The sequence below is a fragment of the Haliotis rubra genome, unplaced genomic scaffold (assembly GCF_003918875.1).
Source record: "Haliotis rubra isolate DU_JTF1 unplaced genomic scaffold, ASM391887v1 Scf505, whole genome shotgun sequence".
Lineage (NCBI taxonomy): Eukaryota > Metazoa > Mollusca > Gastropoda > Lepetellida > Haliotidae > Haliotis > Haliotis rubra.
Genome location: NW_025767197.1, coordinates 379,034 through 402,196, shown reverse-complemented (window position 1 = coordinate 402,196; position 23,163 = coordinate 379,034). Strand labels below are relative to the sequence as shown.

The 23,163-nt window shown below is 40.4% G+C and overlaps 1 long non-coding RNA gene across 1 annotated transcript; it reads left to right on the top strand.

Moving 5' to 3' along the window:
• The first annotated feature begins 1,077 nt into the window (after positions 1-1,077).
• Positions 1,078-16,054, top strand: LOC124292030. Its single transcript, XR_006902344.1, has 3 exons — positions 1,078-1,180; positions 2,866-2,870; positions 16,044-16,054. It is a non-coding gene; the product is annotated as an uncharacterized LOC124292030 (long non-coding RNA).
• Positions 16,055-23,163: the final 7,109 nt, after the last annotated feature.

Genomic DNA, 23,163 nt, shown 5'->3' with positions numbered 1-23,163 from the left:
CAATATCACGGAAAGGGGACACCTGAAATGGGCTTCACACATTGTACCCATGCGGGGAATCAAACCCGGGTTAATTGGCGCAGGGATAATCTACAAAGTTATATAGTCTCCCTGATTGGCGTGACGAGCGGACGCTTTAATTATTACGCTACCCCAACAACCCTCAAAATTTCAGACCTTACCCGCAGTCGAATATAAATCATCTGTATGAACAACATTATGCTATTGGATATTACGTCAGAACCACGTGACACACGTTGCAATCACGTAAACAATATTGTCCGATATTCCAATGGGCATTAGAATTTCAATTTGGTCCAAGCGATAAATCAAACTACTTTTTTCAATTAAAGTTTAGATGAATGAAATTGTTTATTGGACAGGATTTCCATTTTACGTTGATTTTGAATGAAATTTTCTTTTGAGTAACCTTTTGTTTTAATTCCCAGACACTCAAAAACTTTAGGAGAAATTGAAATCTATCTTATGCAACTTTATTATTCTGAAAGAATTGATTTCAAGTTTTAGTAGCCGTTAAGACTGAAATAATCGAATATGTAAATAATATCTTGCCATGGAAGTAGAATGGGCCTATTCTCCTGTGAAATAAAGAATTGACAAATTGATTAAAACTCGTAGGCATGATTCTGTTTTCATTTAGTCAGTGTCAGGAACTCCTGGCAAATTTGATGTTATCACCGGTGAAAGAAAATTTGTAGTTAAGGTACTGTTTTACAAAGGATGATGGATGATAGTTGTTTACGACCAACATGTAACTTTCAAGTAAGTTCATATTGTGAGAAGTAAAAAACTTTAATCGATCGTGTTCCAGATCCGTTGCAACACGTTCATTTCGATTTTAACAAAACACTTAATTCTTAGTTGTTAGATTTAGATTTTTAACAGTGTACCGACTCTTGAGTCTGTGTTTTTGGAAAACTACTCATCAAATATCCCGAGAATTATTATTTTAATGGACATTACATACACACACGTTTCTATGTATTGTTTGGGTGTGGATCTGTGGGGTGGGATGGGGTGCCACAGGCCACAAACGAGTCCGGTAATTCTGCGCAGCAATAAAGTACTTCCGTATCGAAGGTAAAATCGTCTGCTACCGCATTTACGCTTGAAAACGGGACATTTCTACAATGGACTGGCTTTTAATCACTAAAGGTAAGTAAATAACACTAATTGAGTGATAAATTGACACTCAATTCGTTTTCTTCAGACTTTCAAACCTTTTTCTTCATTATTCATAATTGGATTTAATATGAAACACTCTTACTTACATTGATGAAGTGATTTTCGAAAATAATCTGGCCCAAATACTCTTCCATACTTCGGATCTCCAGCTGGATGTTATGCGCATCAGCTGCTGCGCAGAATTGCCGGACAGCAAGCGATGTCGTTAGAACGCCGGTAAGGTCAACCGTATGGCATAATGCAACGTTACAATCTTATGGTCGTCAATATAATCTTTATTTCTAGGTAAATATGATGCACACCAGCATGTTTAGTCACGTGAACCACAAAAAATAAGAGATGTTAGTTGCCGTGTTGCGATCGATGTGTTTAGGTGCGCGGAATTACCGGACGGCATTGTATGTAAAATTATTCACTCAAAATACTGCAATACTTGTATCCATAGCGAATGTGAACTACATTGTAAAAAATAGTGAAAATAATAGAAAGTACCAAAACCTGGAACATATTCGTCGGTTGAATAAAATTGAAGTTTACGTATCTGAGGGGATAATTTTAATTTGGCTGTGTTTTATATTTTGTGCTCAATTAAAATTGAAATGAAAAATGAACAATATGTTGTGTTTGCATCTCTTGTAAACTGAAACATTCGTATAGTGCATCAACCATACATCATCGACACACACTTAAGATGACCTTACCACACTCAACGTTACCTATCAGAGTTGACCATAGCCTTGTGTGTGTATGTGTGCGTGTATGCATTTGTGTGTGCGTGCGTGTATGTGTGTGATATGATTTACAACCATCGCACGAGGGTGTAGGTATACTCACGACCAACACAGATGATTCCAATGTGGATGGACACAGTTAGCTTCAAATGGACATTAACGCTATCAGAAAATGTGTACATCTGCATACCTGTAAGAAGGTAAACCCGAAACGTTCCTCTTCTGAGGATATTGTTTGTCTTTGGGTTACACAACACCAAAAGTTTTCCCATAGACTTCTACAGTAACCTTTTATTTTTTTTCAAATTATCCAGGCTATCAACAACCATTCCAGTTACTCATGGGTACAGTCAGGCCTTTAAACTACATTAAAGCACAATGTCTGGCCAAATTGTCCGGCTCATTTTCCCAGCACAGGAAGCGGAACACATCAACCCCAGTTCTGCACCAAATGTCACCTACTGGAAAATATCTGTACACACAATAAGCATAAGTGATGGTGATAAAAATGACAGCACTAAATACTTAAAATTGTGGTCAGTTTTAATTACTGGATGGATGTGCTTTTAAAAAGCATAAACATCTCACAATATTTCATCCAATCACAGCTGTCACATGTCTCTGTCTCTTCAGTTGTTTTACAAACGGCTCTCGCTCAGGAAGCATGTGATTCTGATTTAGTGTAGTGGAACCTTTGGTATGAGAAGTTCCGGGAATGATACATGAGGTCCTCCTTTCAATCATACAAGGAGAGGCCATGAAAGAGAAACTTAAATTGTGACTGCTAACTGATATGGCTAGCGGCTTCATTAATTACCCAGCGCAGAGTTCACAATGCCAACATATCAAACGTGATAATTGCTTTCTGCAAAGAATCAGTTCTGCCAAGAAAACAAACGGAAGTAAGTTAAGTTCAGTCATGTCTAAGTTCGAGTTGGACGGACAAACATTGTTAACATATAACTAAAATCTTGCTATTCAATAATAACATTTCTAAGACATGTTCCCAGAAATTCATTGCTGGTCAGTTAATATAAATCTATATATATCAGTAGAGAAACGAGCATCACTCGGTTCCAAATTATACCAAAAGATGTCGAATCTAGATCCACAGTGGCACGACTTCAAATTTCAAAACACAGGTTTATGTCAAGTAAACTGGAAGGTATACCACATGCTGCTTGGAAGTAACATAACTCTGCCCATAGTCACCAGACCATATCCGTGCTGGTTTCTGCATCTTCACCTCAGCTCAGGTCACGAATCACTAATCGTTAAGCAACGTCGAGCTCGGAGTCCTTGGATGGAGACCGTGTTTGGCAACTTGACTCCTGAGAGTTTCCAGGACTTCAGTCCTGCACCACAATGAAGCACATGTGATACATGTGGTCTCACCTTAGGCAAGAGAGTTTGATCAAAATTGCCTGTGTTCACCCAGCAGAAAATGGGTACCCGGTTCGATAAAGTCATGTGACTATACCCTTCTAGCGCCTAATGGGCAGCTTGGGTTATCCGGGGTAATAATAATCAGATTCTGAATAAAGCGCCGCCAGCAATCACTTGGTATTTGGAAACTGTGCGTTGTAGAAGATGACTTATTATTATTATTATTATTTTCCTTTGTGATGTAAGTGGAAAACCACACAAAACACTGAAAACACAATTACTCACTCTACCTGTCGAATGCATTTTCCTTTGGAACATGTGTACGTATTTGAAGGCTCCCGTTTATACGTATAGCCTAGGTTATCATATATTTTTGGCATAGTGATTATTATACATGCTTCACAATTCCCAAATTACAGTTAATGACAAATGTTACACTCTTTATGGGATTTCTTTCCAGGGATGGAGATTTGGGGTACAACTGCTTTCATGCACCAGAAATTGGTTAAATTATTCCCATTTGTTAAATTCTACATGTAATCTACTTCCTGATGGTACCGAAGGAAAATATATTAATCAGACAGGAAGGACAAATTCATGAAGTAAGTAGCCCCCAAAACATGAAAACGTGTTGGTTATCAACCGATCTACGGTGGTAAATTCCTGAAAACATATCCGGAGATCAATCGAAGTAACGGGCCCAGAAAAAGTGACGCCACCATTTCATCATTATGAAGTTTATCAGAACAGAAGAGAAATCTTGAATGATGTAGATAATATCTTAAACCACAAGCACTTGTAAAATTATATGTAATCAGAAGCAAGGTAAGGTGTTATGGTTACAAGAAAAGAGCTTAAACGAAAGGGCATATCCAAAAACGCAGACGTGCAAGGAAAAGACGGGGGTTATGTTGGTCTGAGTTTTGTTTGTTTTTGGCAAAAGGATGAAGAGCCATGGCAACCATTGTGTCATCCCACAAATCTAGATTCAGAATGCAGGGCACAAATGGAAATGATATTTAAACGATGATATGTCATGCCCGTCCACCAGGTAATAACATTACTAAAACAATTATAGTAAAAACTCGAATTCCTGCTACACGCACACACACGCCATTGAGAATATTGCAGGCCCTGAGCGCTAATGGGTGTGTGACCAAATCTTGAAGTCAATAGGCATGTACCTCTAGTATATATTTGTTCACTTTTAAACTAAGGTCCGTTGTGCCACTAGCAAGTTTACATCGTTGCAGCCAGTTTGTTTAAGATACTTCTATCTGGAACTGTAGCGAAGATTTCTTTTGACAGTGGAGCATGTTTTGTCGCTTGTATTTATTATTCACTTCATGTCTTTGCTGTTTCATTTCTTGTGTGGTCTTCATCATAGTCATTATGTAATTATATCCCCAAACTGTTTCAAAAATGACATTTATACAAGGGTTTAACATTGCCAATTAAGATGTTTGCTATTGTTCTCCTTCTTGCCGAGTTTTAAAAATGTGTGAGTTAGTATGGTTTTACGCCACTTTTTAGCAATATTCCAGCAATATCATGACGTGGGACACCAGAAATGGGCTTCATACATTGTATCCCTTTGGGGATTCGAACACGGGTTTCGGTGTGATGAGCGAACGCTTTAACCACTAGGCTACCCCACCGCCCCTTAAAAAATGAACGAAACCAATAACGCTGTTAGCATTAACTTGAAACAATCTACATTGTTGTGCCGCTTCAACGTAACAAGTGTAACAAACAAATTTTCTTAGGAACCCATAAAACCAATGAAGTTTTTTTATGAAAAGAAAAGCTCAAGAAAATCTCCTATCCAATTCCATCCCATCCCACAGAACGGTATGCAATGTACTGGCCAAACATAGCACGTTTCATGCTGTCATTGATATTCCACAACCACGAACAATTGAATACGACTCTGTATCGAAAAACAATATCTCAAGCCACCAAAAACATTCCCAGTGAATGGAAGTAAGGTCAGATTCGTTAAAAAGCCATGAAAATACTTACGCAGGATTCTGCTGTAATTATATCTGTGTCAGGGGCTCCTAATGCTGTTGCTACGGCATTTTTCTAAATTTCTTTTTGGCCTATACTGACAGATTGATTTGATCACCGAGGTAGTTTCAGAGATAGTTGCAGCTTGTTTTACAAATCCTGATGGATGATAGTTGTTTTACGACAACAACGGTTAATCTTCAAAGCAAGCGTGGGAAAGAAAGTTATGTCGTGAGAACTAAACATTTCAATCGATTTTGTTTCTCTTGCAAATAGATATTGGTTTCGATTTTGATATGTAATTTAATTTACTGATAGATTCAAATTTAATATGTTGCAGTAAATATAATTTGATAAAAAATATATAAGAAAGAGGCTGTTCCATAAATATCATATTTTGATGGACATAGTCGGTGTTTTTAGTGTGCAACTCGTGTATGCCATTGTCGGAATATACCCGTGAAGATCCGGCTTAGAATTGGCCTTCAGTAACCCATGCTTGTTGTAAGAGGCGACTAACGGGATCGAGTGGTCAAGCTCGCTGACTGGGTAGACACATGTCATCGTTTCCCAATTGCGTAAACCGATGCTCATGCTGTTGATCCCTGGATTGTCTGGTCCTGACCCGATTATTTACAAACCGCCGCCATACAGCTGGATTACTGCTGAGTGCGACGTAAAACTAAACTCACTCACTCATTTTCGGAACAAACTGTTTTGACTAGGCTCATCGGAACCGGCTGGGGTAGCCTGGTGGTTAAAGCGTCACGCCGAAGGCCCGGGTTCGATTCCCCATTGGGTACAATGTGTGAAGCCAATTTCTAGTGCCCCCCGCAGTGATATTGCTGGAATATTGCTAACAGCGGCGTAAAACTAAACTCACTCACTCACTGCTACACCTATCAACTTTGTCAACCTGGTGTAAACGTCCTTACCATTTGTAAACCATGACGATATTGGTTAGATTTATCCTCAGCAATCCATGTTTGTCGTTAGAGAAGACTAACGGGATTGGGTGGTCAGGCTCGCTGACTTGGTTGACACCCGTTATCGTATCACATAGATCGATGCTCAAGATGTTAATCACTGGATTGTCTGGTCCAGACTCGATTATTTACAGGTCGCGCCATAAAGTTGGGAAAATGTGCGGAGTGCGGCGTTAAACAACAAACAAACAAACAAATAAACACGCAAAGAAATAAACAGGCAAACCTTAAGGGTGCATCTCAACACAACGAACTGGTCGCATTAGACCTCGTGCCTGTGTGTGTGATTGTTTCGGAATTGCGTAAATAGATGCTCATGATATCAATCCTCATGCTGTTGATCACTGGATTGTCTGGTCCAGACTCGATTATTTACAGACCGCCGCCATATAGCTGTAATATTGCTGAGTGCGGTGTAAAACTAAACTCAATCACTGGATTGTCTAGTCAAGACTAGATTATCTACAGATCGCCACCATATACATGAGTGCGGCGTTAAACGACAAGCACACAAATACACCTTAGGGACACATCTCCACACAAAAAATTGGTGGCATAAAATGACTGGGCCACCCTCGACCCTGTGTGTGGTGACGCACACATGGTAAAGAGATAGAGAGATGAACAGGATATATAAGTGGGTGTATATCCGCACATTTGAGAGCAGATACATCTCACTGACATACAGCGTGCGTGCATGCGAGATAGACTTCTCGACTCTGTCAGTATAAACTCTACTCATGAGCCATGTCATTTCCTTCTGGAGACAGGTATCGTCATTACGAAGGCTCCTCGCAACCACCTCATGCAACTTGTGGAAACTCCATCATTTCCCAATCAATTAGAAGCAGACTGAATACTCGCCACATTAAAACTTATTTCGGTTCGACCAATCCCGAATTAACAGCAAGATTATATCATCAGCGCCGTAAATCTAAGCACGTCAATATGTTTGGTCTCAATCTCTGGCTCAGGAACTGATGAAGTACCTTACCATCGTGTTACCACAGCAACCAATGATTGAAAGTTCGGAATTTCAAATGATGATTCTAAACTCACGAACAAGCCTACGGTAACGAAATTAAAACGAAAGTTTTCGCATTTTAAGGACGGGTTCCTTTATTGACTGCATGTTTCCCGACTCGGTAATGCAATTGGAGCGTTGGGCGTTCACAAGTCCACAGGCTAAGCGAAGGAAACGGGGCGAAACATTCTCAATAATTGTGACATTGTGCGCTTTCGTCCTACCATTGGATCAATTACAACACTCCCCATGGGTGGCAAAATTGAGGTCTTTCACGACGGCTGTGAAATGTTTATAACAGTAAAAGCTCCGACTCAGCACAAGAGAGGAAAAAGCCTAACGAGACGCCTTAACACGGCGCGCCTCGAGGGCTGAAGGATGGGGCGGTTTGTATGACAGGAACGCTCTAAAATTAACAAAATACCCTCTTGAAAATCTCACGACCGTACAAAGTAATCTTCGATAAGATTATTCAACATGACTTTTCTTCAGATTGGCTAGCCTAATGAGCTAGAAGACCCAATCTATTTTAACAGAATTACCGTTGTTAAGTAAGCTCGAACCTTCGAATAAATTTACCTTGTTTATTTTTTCGGATATTTTTCTACTAAATCCATTACAAAAAAGTCCAATAGTGGGAAGGAAAGCTGTTATCTATTGATAATTCAATTATGTCTGAAATTGTCCATTAGTGAAAGTGCATTTTTTATGCTCTGGGTATTGATTACCAACATAAATCGGAGAACGGTTCCATAAATAAAGAACTCACATCTTCACACTCGTGGTTAACGCAGAACGGAAACAATGGTATCGTGTAACAGTCTGAAAACACGGCTCATAATCCTCATCCTTATTCTTTGTGTAATCAATCGCTCGCATCGACTCTTTTACCAAAAATGCCTCATATAGACAAATTGTCTTTCATAAATCGCTGACAGGAACCTTTTTCTTATCATATAATTAGTGTAAAATATAATTAAGGGGAGCGATCTGTTATTGCTGTAATAAAGCATTCAGTTTTCACACAAAGACACTTTGGTAAATCAACAAAATTGGTGGATAACATGAGATCTCTCAGAAAACCATTCATCAAGTAATTTGAGGATTATTTTACGTGCGCTTCTCGTAACTCCCATTTCAGCATAAAAGGGTTGACCAAGTCTTTTAGTTCTCTTGCACGTGCAGGCGGTTCGACATGTTGTATTGGAATGTTGTACTGTTTTATAGAATATAATAAAATGGTAAACGTTTAAACACGAGTGTAAAAGAGAAGTGGAGCCAGAATGTATCAGGAAATAAATAAAGTTGGCAATGTCACTGTGTACCTGATTAATTTCCTCATCAATAAAATGTGAAAATACGTTCGATAACACGATTGATCGATGAGAGCAGAGATGTACTCTTGTAGTGAATTATACCATTCGAATGAACCATGTCAACTAGCAAATCCTTCATTCACTGACCAACCCCGGTCAATATTAGGTGATTTTGATAAGATGCTATCCCTCAAACATACACGTCAAGAACATCAACTGACCCTTAACAGAGATCAAAGGTTGGCATGACCTTAATCCTTTCTGCCTGTAACGTTTCAGAGGATGATGTCTAAGCGCTGGAGCCCATTTCTCATCAGTGCCCTCGTGATCTGAGAATGTAAACATTCCCTGTTAATGTTGCATAGACAGCATCCGATTATGTCCCTCCCTCGGGATAATTTGTTTAGATACCCACCAAACAAACACTGCTATCCTTGTAATGAGATTAATCTTTGATGATTTTAGGAGACCTAAGGCTTTTGCAGCGCGTATTTGCATATAGACAGGATTTCTCTAATAAATATACTGTTATTGTTAGGCCCATCTGTTGCGAAGGAACTGTCGCTTTGCGAGCAAGTACTCAGTTGAAAAGATGAACTGTCGCCGAATATTAAATTTAACCCAATTCGTTTTCATAAAAACGTAATTGATTATAACGCCGCACTTCAGCTATCACCGTTTCATGTGTAAACATTATGTCAATGCAACGGACATGTGCATTTCAAGTAAACGTGAATGATAAAAACATGACACAAATACTTTATTTACACAGGGCATAAATACAGGCATTGGGAAACGTACAAGAAGGTATAATCCTTCAGGATGGTTAAACAGTGGAATAGTATCAGAAAACCTTATTAAACTCATCATTAAATTTTAAATCACCTCAGAGAGAAACTTTGCGGAAGGATTCCCTCTATTCTCAGTGCACAATAAACTGGGGGCGGCCCGCAGCAAGTAACTAATGATCGCGTGATACATTTACTACCACCACTCTGTGAAACATGGACAAATTGGTATGTACACATATCTCCACTACACGCGGGCGTCCATAAATGATGCTGTTCTAAAGCGTCCAATTAGGCCAACTATCAGGAAACAGGTTGTGAGTGGCAACAAGTATTTCAGTTTCAGTGTTTGCATAAAAATACCATTCAATGTGTAGAATGGGCGCTGCCTTTATTATCACCGTTTATTATGTTTACATTTGGTGTCATTTGGCCGAAGTTTGGTATTTTTATATAAAAACTTTTGTATATTTGCTGATTTAGTATGTAACAAACAGTTTCCTTTTATTTGGTAATTTCAACCCACCATTTTCACTAAAAGCTTCCTGAAATATCCGCTCTGATCGCTGTTTCCGTAACTTTTCAATGGTCCGCCTACTATTTTCTGTACACATCCGCCATGTATTGCTACAGATTGTAATAAAGTCCCATGCGGCTATTCCACCAAATATAGCGCAGAGTAGTACGATCCCAATTGTCCCAATGCTCTGGGCTGACCGGCGCTCGTCAGATACGCTAATGTATTTCCTTTGTGTCGAAGATAAATTCTTCTTGTCGACTTTTATCTCGCGGACTATTTCTTGTACAATTACCTCCATTTCTTCAGACGTCAGTTCTTCCGGTAAGAAAGCAGCACAAGGACACCTACAGAGTGAACTTCCGTTTGAGCCGGAAGTACTTCCAGCGGTGGTTGTAGTCCGAAGGTCGTCACGTTTCCTTGGAGACGAATTGGTCCGAATGTCGACACCTGATGGGTCTGAAGCGACAATACCCCGCTGATTGTCCCCTGTGGCCGTTGTAGAAGAGATTGAATGAGATGGCTGGCCTTTTATAGAGTCGGGCAACAATTTTTCTATTGAAGAAGGACCGGGCTGAAGTGTAATAGAAAAAGGTACAATTTGAAACCCAGACGACGAGCTCGTTTCGGTTCCACTATCGTAATTTGTCAAATGGAAAACACCAGTGTTGTCTTTCAACGTTGACATTGCACTGCGCGACTCCATTAAAGTTGAAAGGACCTCCGATGTAAACGCAACATTAGGAGTTTGCAGGGTGGGCGTCGAATGTAACAGACCTCCGGAGAAGTCATATCTCATGAAAGAATTAATTGCGTTTGGTGTTGATTCCGCAGACATCGTGGGCATGTTAATAAAGCCATGGGAGGCTCGAACAGCTAAATAGGAATACAAGCTTGACAAATAGCCGTCAGAATCGGAGACAATGTCTGTGACAGAATGTGACGAAAAGCTGGTCTGTAATGCTATTGACGACAATGAATTAATAGACTGTGTTCGTCCTCCGTTAACATTTGAGCCTGACGAAAGATGATTACTTCGACCACTCCAATATGAATCTGATGGGGATGATGCTCGGGTCAATATGACCGTAGACATTGGAGGTGTTTGGATATTTTCATGAAGTGTATTTGCCACGGGTTCGCGGGAAGTTATCAATTTTGGCGTGAACTGATCAGAAAAGTTTAAGGGGTTTGAAGAGGATGTGTGGATGGTGGAGATGGTCCCCTGTGATGTTTCCAGCGTGTCGAGCATGTCAGATTTGGTGTGAGTAGACTCAGTAACATGTTCAGTCCAACAGCCTCGATCTGGGATGGAAGAGATGTAGTTTGACGGGACTGGTTGCCGGTTTACAAATGCTGTAAAGAGAGGGAAAACACAATTACGCGGGACAACGTGCGACACACGTGGTCCATTGGCCTGGGGCGCTGCAATTTGCTGTACAGAGTTGCGTCCCTTGGGCAGTTCAAATATTTGTCATTGCTGTTTCAATACTTGGTTCTGAAATTTACTCCCAGAAAAATAGTTACTCTATTAAAAAGCTAATGAAGGAGCCTTAGACTACTTGCAACCAGGTACACAGAAGGTTGAACCGTTGAATAGGGATTTACGTAACAACAAATTCATGCAGTTGAAAACAAGTAGCAACTGGTTCAAGTAGGGGTTGACGAAAAAGCAGGTTCGAATAGTTATAATACTTGACAACAGATACAGCTATGGACTGACGTTACAACAGGTTCAGATAGTTGATTCACATAACAGAAGGTGAAAATACCGTAGCAGCAGAATCAGGTAGTTGTAACGCGCAACAATAGTGAGTGAGTATGGTTTTACGCCGTTTTTAGCAATATGACGGTGGGGACACCAGAAATGGGCTTCACACATTCTACCCATGTGGGGAATTGAACCCGGGACTTCAGCGTGACGAGTTGACCATTAACCATTAGGCTACTCTACCGTCCAACGTAACAACCGGTTTAGATGGTTGTAACACGTACCAACAGGCTCAGATGGTTGTAACACGTAACAACAGGATGAGATAGTTGTAACACGCAATAAGAGGTTCCGATATTTGTAACACGTAACAAGCTCAGATGGTTGTAACACGTAACAACAGGATGAGATAGTTATAACACGTAATAACAGGTTCGGATATTTGTAGCACGTAACAAGCTCAGATGGTTGTAACACGTAATGACGGGCTCAGATGGTTGTAACACGTAACAAGCTCAGATGGTTGTAACACGTAACAACGGGCTCAGATGGTTGTAACACGTAATGACGGGCTCGGGTGGTTGTAACACATAACAACGGGATCAGATGGTTGTAACACGTTACAACGGGCTCAGATGGTTGTAACACGTAACAAGTTCAGATGGTTGTAACACGTAGCAACGGGATCGGATGGTTGTAACACGTTACAACGGGCTCAGGTGATTGTAACACATAACACCAGGCTCAGATGGTTGTAACACGTAACATGTTCAGATGGTTGTAACACGTAGCAACGGGCTCAGATGGTTGTAACACGTAATGACGGGCTCGGGTGGTTGTAACACATAACAACGGGATCAGATGGTTGTAACACGTTACAACGGGCTCAGATGGTTGTAACACGTAACAAGTTCAGATGGTTGTAACACGTAGCAACGGGATCGGATGGTTGTAACACGTTACAACGGGCTCAGATGATTGTAACACATAACACCAGGCTCAGATGGTTGTAACACGTAACATGTTCAGATGGTTGTAACACGTAGCAACGGGCTCAGATGGTTGTAACACATAGCAACGTCTGGCGGTTGTAACACGTAATGAATGGGCTCAGGTGGTTGTAACACGTAATGACAGGTTCAGATGGTTGTAACACATAGCAACGGGCTCAGGCGGTTGTAACACATAAAAACGGGCTCAGGTGGTTGTGACACGTAATGACGGGCTCAGGTGATTGTACCACGTAACAACAGGCTCAGGCGGTTGTAACACATAAAAACGGGCTCAGGTGGTGGTAACACGTAATGACGGGCTCAGGCGGTTGTAACACATAAAAACGGGCTCAGATGGTTGTAACACATAGCAACGGGCTCAGATGGTGGTAACACGTAATGACGGGCTCAGGTGGTTGTAACGCGTAAAACAGGTTCGGATAGTTGTAACACGTAACAAGCTCAGATGGTGGTAACACGTAATGACGGGCTCAGGTGGTTGTAACGCGTAAAACAGGTTAGGATGGTTGTAACACGTAACAAGCTCAGATGGTAGTAACACGTAATGACGGGCTCAGGCGGTTGTAACACATAAAAACGGGCTCAGATGGTTGTTACACATAGCAACGGGCTCAGATGGTGGTAACACATAACAACGGGCTCAGGCGGTTGAAACACATAAAAACGGGCTCAGATGGTTGTAAAACATAGCAACGGGCTCAGATGGTGGTAACACGTAACAACTGGCTCAGATGGTTGTAACACGTAATGATGGGCTCAGGTGGTTGTAACACGTAAAAACAGGTTCAGATAGTTGTAACACGTAACAGTAGGTTCAGGTAGTTGAAACACGTAACAAAAGGTTCAGATACTTGTAACACGTAACAAAAGGTTCAGATAGTAGTAACACGTAACAACAGATTCAGGTAGTTGTAACACGTAATAACAGGATCGGATATTTGTAACACGTAATAAAACAGTTTCAGATAGTTGTAACACGTAACAACAGATTCAGGTAGTTGAAACACGTAATTACAGGATCGGATATTTGTAACACGTAATAACAGGTTCAGATAGTTGTAACACGTAATAACAGGTTCAGATAGTTGTAACACGTAACAACAGATTCAGGTAGTAGTAACACGTAATAACAGTTTCAGATATTTGTAACACGTAATAACAGTTTCAGATAGTTGTAACACGTAATAACAGGATCGGATATTTGTAACACGTAATAACAGGATCGGATATTTGTAACACGTAATAACAGGTTCAGATAGTAGTAACACGTAACAACAGGTTCGGATATTGGTAACACGTAATAACAGGATCGGATATTTGTAACACGTAATAACAGGTTCAGATAGTTGTAACCCGTAATAACAGTTTCAGATAGTTGTAACACGTAACAACAGGTTCGGATATTTGTAAGACGTAACAAGCTCAGATAGTTAATGGACGTATTTGTGTGAGTTCCGTGTGCTACTGGTAGTAGAGCACGAAATGAAGTCAAAGTGTCATCCCTTTTTACATGGATTCATTCAATTTGCTAATTTTAAATTTTCTCTCCACTTTAACTGTTTTGGCAGATATTAGATTCTAACTGTTTTTTTGTTTGTTTTTTGAGCGTGTAAAATACAATACCTTTAAAACAGTTTTTCACATGCAATTCAGCCGCGTCGTCCTTCTCAAGGGCCAAGACACCCACGTCCAACAGAGGTTCCAGTTGAAAATGTAATAAGCATGAGTTGTTTGAATAGTAGTATGTGAGCGCCCAGCACTCCAGCTTTCCGATCTGCAGTTCCCTACACTGGGTTTGGCATTGTGATGCTGTTGCATGTTTCAGCTCTCGGGTGGCCATCATGGACCCCGGGTACTTCACGCCCCGCCAGATGTCATACAAACAAGCACCTGCAAAGCAGATTCATTTGTTAGTTTGTTGTTTTGGACCTCACAATCCAGCATAGTTTGTTTATTTGTTTCTTGTTTAAAGCCGCACTGAGAAATATCCCAGCTATATGACGGCGGTGTATATACTATCCAGACTGAACCAGTATACTATCGAGACAATCAATTGATTGGCGTCATCGATCTACTTAATCAGGGTGCGTAGTCAGCCGCCTCATATGCTATTGGTAAAGTCAACTCATTTATTTGTGACAGAATGATTAAGAGCTTTGTGAACAGAAGATATCCTGAGAAAAACTAACGTTTTGTATGAATATTGTTCGGCTCTTCCAGTGACCATAAATGCTTACATGTAAAGTAAATCGTGAAATGAATTAATAAAATGTTGCGTAGTCCTTTTTTAAAAGACGATATACGGTATTCGCTATATTTTGAATAATGCCAAAAATGTGTTTCTATCCATAATCATTTAATGTGCGACTTTCTAGTTTAGTTTAGGAATATGTTTTAACATTTCATCTGGAGCTTGCTTGTGAACTCGAAATTTCACTGGTGGCCGTGATCGAATTTTGAAACATGGGTCAAGCGTCACTTTCGTTGAGATTTCAAGATCAGAAGAGGACCATACGGACAGCTCACCAGCTCTGCCTCCGCAAATAAACGGTAATTTAAGGTCACAGGATGTTGGGTGCCATTTGCCTGATCTCCGTGACGACGACACACAGAGACCGTCTCCTTCCTGTATTGTTGTGTTCCAGTTTGAAAACGAGGCTGTGTCCGAACAGTCGTGCCATACAAATGGGGCCGAGATGTCGTTGTAATGCCGGTGTAAGCCGATCCAATTATCTTGATAGGCACTGTGGATTAAGAGAGATGAGGTATTTACTCATTGCAACGCCACAGGGAAGAGCAACGGAATATCCCAAGTAAACATATCAGGGTAGTCTGTCGTACAGACCCTGAAGCAAATATATCCAAGAAAGCCCACACAAGTCTAGACAATGTAAAATGAAGAAAGTCTCAGGCTCCTTTTCATTATATTTTTTTATTTTACTATGAACTTTTTCGGTAAAATATGATCATTTCAGAGACTAGTTTTTAGTCTAATATCAGGGTTGACACGTTTGATTGCCCCATGTCGATCGTTAGGCGTAAGACCAAAGTTCGATTCCCAAAGTGGTAAACCATTCTTTGATATGTCCTGTCGTGGTATGGTTGGTATAAAAGCGCGCCCCTCCTTACAAATTCATTGCATGTGGGGAGCGGTGCGGTAACCTAATGGTTAAAGCGTCCGCTCGTCACGCCAAAAACCCGGTTCGATCCTACACATGGGTACAATGTGTGAAGCCCATTTCTAGTGTCTCCCGCCGTGATATTGCTGGAACCATGATTGCAAAAAGTGGCAAAAAACTAAACCCACTCACTCTTCGTAGTACAGGTTTTGGCACATATGGTCAAGTTATCTGAGGCACCACATTGCCACGCCAGACGCCTATCATAGTGGGTTCGAATCCCGGTCCGCTCAAATGACGTTTCATGGTTTTTAAGCACCATACCCGTGCAATGTGGTAAACGCCTCAAACCTGATAGACTAACAACTAGTCTCTGAAATGAACATATTTTACAGAAAAAAACTTTTCATAATAAAAAAAATTATAACATAATAAAAAGGAGCCCTGAGACTGTCATTTCCTGAAACTGTGGAAATCTAGACTTGCCACATATTCTAGACTTGCATGGGCTTTCTTGGATACATTTGTTTCCGGGTCTATATGATAGACTAGAGACTTTGAGGTTTCCGACCACAGTAAGTTGACATGCCGTGAGAGATCCAACTCACTCATTCACTCTGTTTTATACTTACAGAACTGCCTTCCACTCTGGGTCGGTCTTGAACTGGGAGATCATCATCCAGGTGACGTAGTCTGCCTCCATCAGAAGAGACTGCCCGTTGTTCTTACACGCCATGTTGGCATCATTCCAGGACCGTGGACTCGAGTACAGCAGAAACAAGGTCCGGGAGGTCGGCTGTGGTAACGCTGGAAATAATCATACATCCCGTTACTTAAAGTCAGATGAAATAATGTTTAACGTGGCGTAAAATATTACTGTCCTTGCAAATCGACGTACACGTGTGTGTGTGTGTGTTTAACGTCTGTTTGTCTTTCTGTGTGTTTTCGAGTTTCATAGAGCTCGCACAATGAACATTATGCCAAGCGCCATACAGGGTTGCTAGCACAATCATTTCACATATTTTGATACCATCCAACCACCGACCTTCCACCTGTTTTATTTTATGTGTACGTTTTCCCCCTCATTCGGCGTGTTATTAAGTCTTCTACTCCTAGTTTCCTTTGTTAAGTGTCCACCGTTGTTATCCCCCGCAACGCGTTTTGCGGGGGGTATTAAAATGGACTCCGTCCGTGCGTGCGTGCGTCCGTGTGTCCGTGCACATTTGTCTTTTCCCGGAGCAGAACTCTAAAACCGTTCACTATTTCTTCACCAAACTTGGCACATAGATAGATCTGGTGGTCTACTGGTGCCTTTTGGTAGTTTGGGAATTCTGAATAAAATATTTTTGGCGTTTCCATGGCAACAAGTTTGACTTAGACTGAAATTGGGGGTAGTGCTCTTTTCCGAAGCAGAACTCTAAAACCGTTCACGATTTCTTCACCAAACTTGGCACATATATTGGTCTGGTGGTGTACTGGTGCCTTTTGGTAGTTTTGGAATTCTGAATAAAATATTTTTGGCATTTCCATGGCAACAAGTTTGACTAAAACTGAAATTAGTGGTAGTGCTCTTTTCCGGAGCAGAACTCTAAAATCGTGCAATGTTTCTTCACCAAACTTGGCACATACATAGATCTGGTGGTGCCTTTTGGTAGTTTTGGATTTCTGAATAAAATATTTTTGGCATTTCCATGGCAACAAGTTTGACTTAGACTGAAATTGGTGATAGTGCTCCTTTCTGGAGCAGAACTTTAAAAACCTTTCAATACTCTCCTTCCACTTTTCTATATACACACCTAAATATTTGACATAATCATAACTCGTAGACATAATCATGAAGAGTATTTTGCCATTGCGGGGGGTATTGATGACTTTGTCTTCTTGTTATCTTGTCATTGTTGTTTCACATGGATCTATCGCCATCTGCTAATAGTTTTCACTGAGCTGATGAAGGAATATACCACACACACACACACACACACACACACACACACACACACACACACACACACACACACACACACACACATCAGTCACACAATCACACACACCAATCACAGATCTATCCCACCAGCACAAGATACAAGTAGACCACATCACCACACCACACCCACACCACACCACACCACACCACACCACACACAACCCCGTAACGTCGTGTTCGTCATATTACTAAAGTTGGCATCCACAAATTTTCACCTTGTCTGCCAGTTATTGCTCTCAGCTTGTAAATGGTCATTACTTACCATTTACATGTAATTCATAACTGACATTTGTTTGTGGAGATATGCAAATGATATTGCAACATATACAGTGATGTTAACGTTGCAAATGTGTGGCAATAGGGACAGAATTTTGACAATAGGTAAAATGAGTCATCCGCGGAGGCTCACCTGATCCAGATAGAAAGACCACATAGACCCAGCCTGGAAGATGCAGCATACTGTCTTCATCTGAAACAAGCACCTTGGTTAATAGACGCATCACCGGAGTGCAAGCATCACCCAAATGTGTGGAACTCTGGGTGCACATTGCATGATTTCCGGGGGAGAAACGTTTATAACGTCATGGTATTACTACAAGACAAATCTTATGAATAACAACGTCTTTATTTGTTTACCACGACGTGTGTGGGCTAGTTCTTGCCCAGCCCAGAGTTGTTGTCCGTACGAATTGTCTTGTATTACTACACCAACTTCTTAATGCCTTTGAAGTAGTGTTGGGAATTGGTTAAAATCTCATAAATGATGATTGGTTTATTACAACCGATCAAGCATCGAAAATAATTGGTAAGCGTCATTTATGATATTTGTTAATGCACATAAAAATAAGGAAAAAAGCATGTAGTTCTTTTGGGGCTTTTTGGCAAAATCTCACATCTTTAAAGGATGACTAGTATGTTAGGAACATAAATTTCTTGGAGCCTTTAAGATAAATTCAATCATGACTTGAAACGAGCTTGTAGTGCTTACAAAATGTAACAGACAAAAGCAACCATGTGAAAAATATTGTTAATGAAAACAAGTGTTCCAAAATTGGTTGTGTTCGATTATGAGAAATTATGATCGATTGCTTGGTCGTTTAGTCACTACGACCAATCTTCGATTATTTGAATTAATCGGACCACCACTACTTTGAAGAATTTCGAATTACTACGAAAACATAAACTCAGCTTCTGATATTACGAACTCAATTCCAATCTTCAACTACCTTTATCATTTTATCTTTCCTTTTTACATAAAGAAAAATAAATAAAGTGAAAAAGGACCCCAAAGCAATTCTGAATTCCTTAAGCTGAGAAAATCTAGACTTCCCCTATGATTCTAGACTTGAGATGGCTCCTCTTTAATTTATAGTCAGAGTCATGAGTACAGACCACTGATGCCCATCGCTGGTCACGTGACGACATATTGGTCGTCATGACACATAATGAGGTCGTTAAACGAACATCGTAGCATCCTGCTATCGATTGTTGAGGTGAACACCCTCGCATCATAGATATGCCATCGCATCATAGGTACGTGGTGATGTTATCAGAGCTTGGTCACAAAAGATTCTCCGAACAGCTAATTAGGACAACATACGACCACGGGCGGATGCAGCTTTTTGAGATGGGGGAACACTTCATTTACACCCGAGTTTCAATGGTCATTGAACAAACTTTCAGAACAGGGGTGTGTGGGGCGTGGTGGTACTTACTGTGCCGAATTTAACTGGCATTTTTATACATGGGGATGGTTAAGGCAATATGAACATGTCAACAAGATGTGGAAAAATCGTTCTACATTTTGAAAGGTGATACTTCCACGTCCTACTCAACGATCCTGCTCATATGACGACAACGCACACGCAAACGCACACACGCACGACCACGCCACAACAGCAGTTCTCTGGTCTGGGTTCTTGGCTAAAGAAAGCATGCAACCTACATGACATATGAATATACAGAGAAATCATTTCCGTCAGTTACGGCTCATCTGCTTACAGTCTGATTAAAAAAAGATATAATTTGTTTGAGGCCCTTGGTAACAGTTACAGTTTAAGATTTCATATGATTATATAAAGTTCTATCTTTCTCATTTGTCTACATGGTGTCTTTTTTCTATTTTGTGTATTTGATTTTTTCCATATGTTTGTTTTAACGCCGCACTCACCAATATTCCAGTTATATGGCGGCGGTCTGTAAATAATAGAGTTTCGACCACACAATCCAGTGACTGACATCGTGAGCATCAATCTATGCAGTTTGGAACCACAGGATCCTGTTTGTCACCTCTTACGACAAACATGGGTTGCTGAAGACCAATTCTAACCCGGATGTTATGGAGTCCCTTTACCAGATGAATTATAATACATTTATTTATTATTATTATTATTTTGTAAAGCACCTAATATCCACCTTACAGATGCTCAGTGGCGCTAATACAGTGATAAAACTGAACATATATACATAAAACAGAATGATTATCTGCTGGTACGCAGATAGAAAGAGGTGAGTCTTAAGCTGTGATTTAAAGGTGTCTTTAGTGGTTGTATTTCTGAGGTTTTGGGGAAGTGAATTCCAGAGTTGTGGGCTGACGAAAGAGAAGGATCGTTCCAAAAGTCTATCTAGTGATTTTGGTTGAGTCAAGAGAGTCACTGGAGGATCTGAGATTCCGCTGAGGTGAGTAAGGGGAGATAAGTTCTTTGACATAGGATGGAAAGTTTTTATTGTAGAGACAGTCGTGAGTGAGGGCGAGGAGTTTGAAGGTAATTCTTGCAGAGATGGGAAGCCAGTGAAGTGACTGAAGCACAGGAGAGATATGATCATAGCGGGAAGAACGGAAGATACATCGGGCAGCTGAGTACTGAATTCTTTGAAGTTTCTGAATTGATTTGGATGACACGTTGGCGTACAGTGAGTTGCAAGGTGTCCTCCCATTACGCAGACAGCCAGTTCGCAGACACCTTAAAACAACAACATTTACGGTTCAGTGAACAGGTTATCTACTACCTGTTACCTACACATTATAATGGAATAGTCCAAATAAAAACACAGGAACAAACTGAAGCTATATTACATGTACTTATTTTGAAAGATGGATGAAAAGACAGTAATTTGAACAGTTTATTTTCATAAACATTTCTAGTCTAACGGGAGTCGGCATCATCATATTGAAAACATTAGCTTATCTATTAGAAATTGCGACACTGTTGTATCATCTAAATCAAATGAAGACAAATGTGAACCTAAATATTATTCATATGGAATAAAGAAGTTATATGTTTTGCACACAATATTAAGATATATGACGAGTGCACTTAATTACGATTTGTTTAGAATAAATATTTAAAATATGACGCATCATGTCAATGTGGCCATGAATGTGAGAATGTTTTTCATTACTTCCTTGAATGTCCATTGTATACTACTCAAACACATAAACTGTTACAATCTTTAGAAAGTATTGTTAAAATTAGAACAGTAAAATCAATTTTGAGAAGAGATATCATTTATCATTTAATCACAACAAAGTTCTATTTACCCACAATCAAACTTCTCAGTAACAAGCCTGTTTCAGGCTCACCCTGCTCTACTCACTAGACAGCGGACTGTTCCATTATACCCGTAGGTGTTACCCTAATTAACCTTCTAGTTCAGTGTCTGTCAATTGGGTGTCTGTCAAATGGGTGTCTGTCAAATGGGAGATAACCAGTTGCAATAGTCAAGTTTTGAAGTTACTGGGCAGTGCATCAACGTTTTGCAGGTTTGAATGTCACGATAGTGGCGTACTCTGCTGATGTTGAAAATGCTGTAGTAGCAAGCTTTGCTGACAGAAACAATATGGGCGTCCATGGAGATGACGCCCCATTCATTGATGAAACATAGTACTGATGTAGCACGTTAATGACGCCCCATTCATTGATGAAACATAGTACTGATGTAGCACGTTAATGACGCCCCATTCATTGATGAAACATAGTACTGATGTAGCACGTTAATGACGCCCCATTCATTGATAAAACATAGTACTGATGTAGCACGTTAATGACGCCCCATTCATTGATAAAACATAGTACTGATGTAGCACGTTAATGACGCCCCATTCATTGATAAAACATAGTACTGATGTAGCACGTTAATGACGCCGCTTCGTGACAATAACTCGCTAATACATAACGTGTTTGTTGTACCCAAGACGCAGGTGAGTAATCAACAGGATAACGCTCCTGACAGGAAGATTGTATCAGCTGATTTAGAGCTTTCAACTGTCAGGCAAGACTGAGGATATAATGATCATCGCAGTCTGTAGGTGCAGTGTCGTGGTAATATCTGAGCACTTGGTGACTTCATCTGACGTTGCAGTAGAGCCAATCACGGTTTTTCTACCCAAGATCAGTGTAATGATCAGAACGTCGAAGCTTTAATAATCAAACGTCAACTACACCAAAAACGCTAAGGACGTTGAGAAAAGACGAAGTAGTCACCGGTAGTTTGTCTAAATGTTTTCTGGCAGTTCGGTATTTACATACAGGCCTTGCAGGGCAAGGCAAGGCAAGGCGAGGCGAGGCGAGGCGAGGCGAGGCACACTGTCAACTACACGGACAGCACGTGCTTACATCAAAAAGTTATAAACAAAATACCAAATCGGGTGCAACGACTGGGGTAGATATAATGGTTGAACTGGCAACGAAATGCCAGACAAACGAATTTTTCATTTCGACTTTCACACCAACTCCCCTCACTCCTAACTCACAAAAAAACACAATTGCATTGACGATGCAATGGATCAGCCTCTGTAAAACGTGTGACGATGCAATGGATCAGCCTCTGTAAAACGTGTGACGATGCAATGGATCAGCCTCTGTAAAACGTGTGACGATGCAATGGATCAGCCTCTGTAAAACGTGTGACGATGCAATGGATCAGCCTCTGTAAAACGTGTGACGATGCAATGGATCAGCGTCTGTAAAACATGTGACGATGCAATGGATAAGCCCCTTTTGATATGATGTAAATTAAATAAATATTGAGGTATGGTTGTCGTCTTTTCAGCCTTACGTTTGCAGTGTTTTGAACTTAGTAACATTTTTAATGTTATAATTCAAATATACGCTTTCATTTGTCCTTCAGTTTTGTATATCATACATCCGGGAAGAATTTCAAACGTTTCTTCTAGACAGATTTGGAAAAGGAAGACTAACATCAACACAAGTCACCGGCAGATGGGATACGTACATAATGAAGGTAGATAGTCGATGTGATAGTTCATCTAAGTGCTTATCTACATTGCAGTTTTCCAACACCTTGATCATTCTTCTGTGCTTAACATTTCCGGTATCGATCACGTGACCGACACAAACATCCGGTTCAGC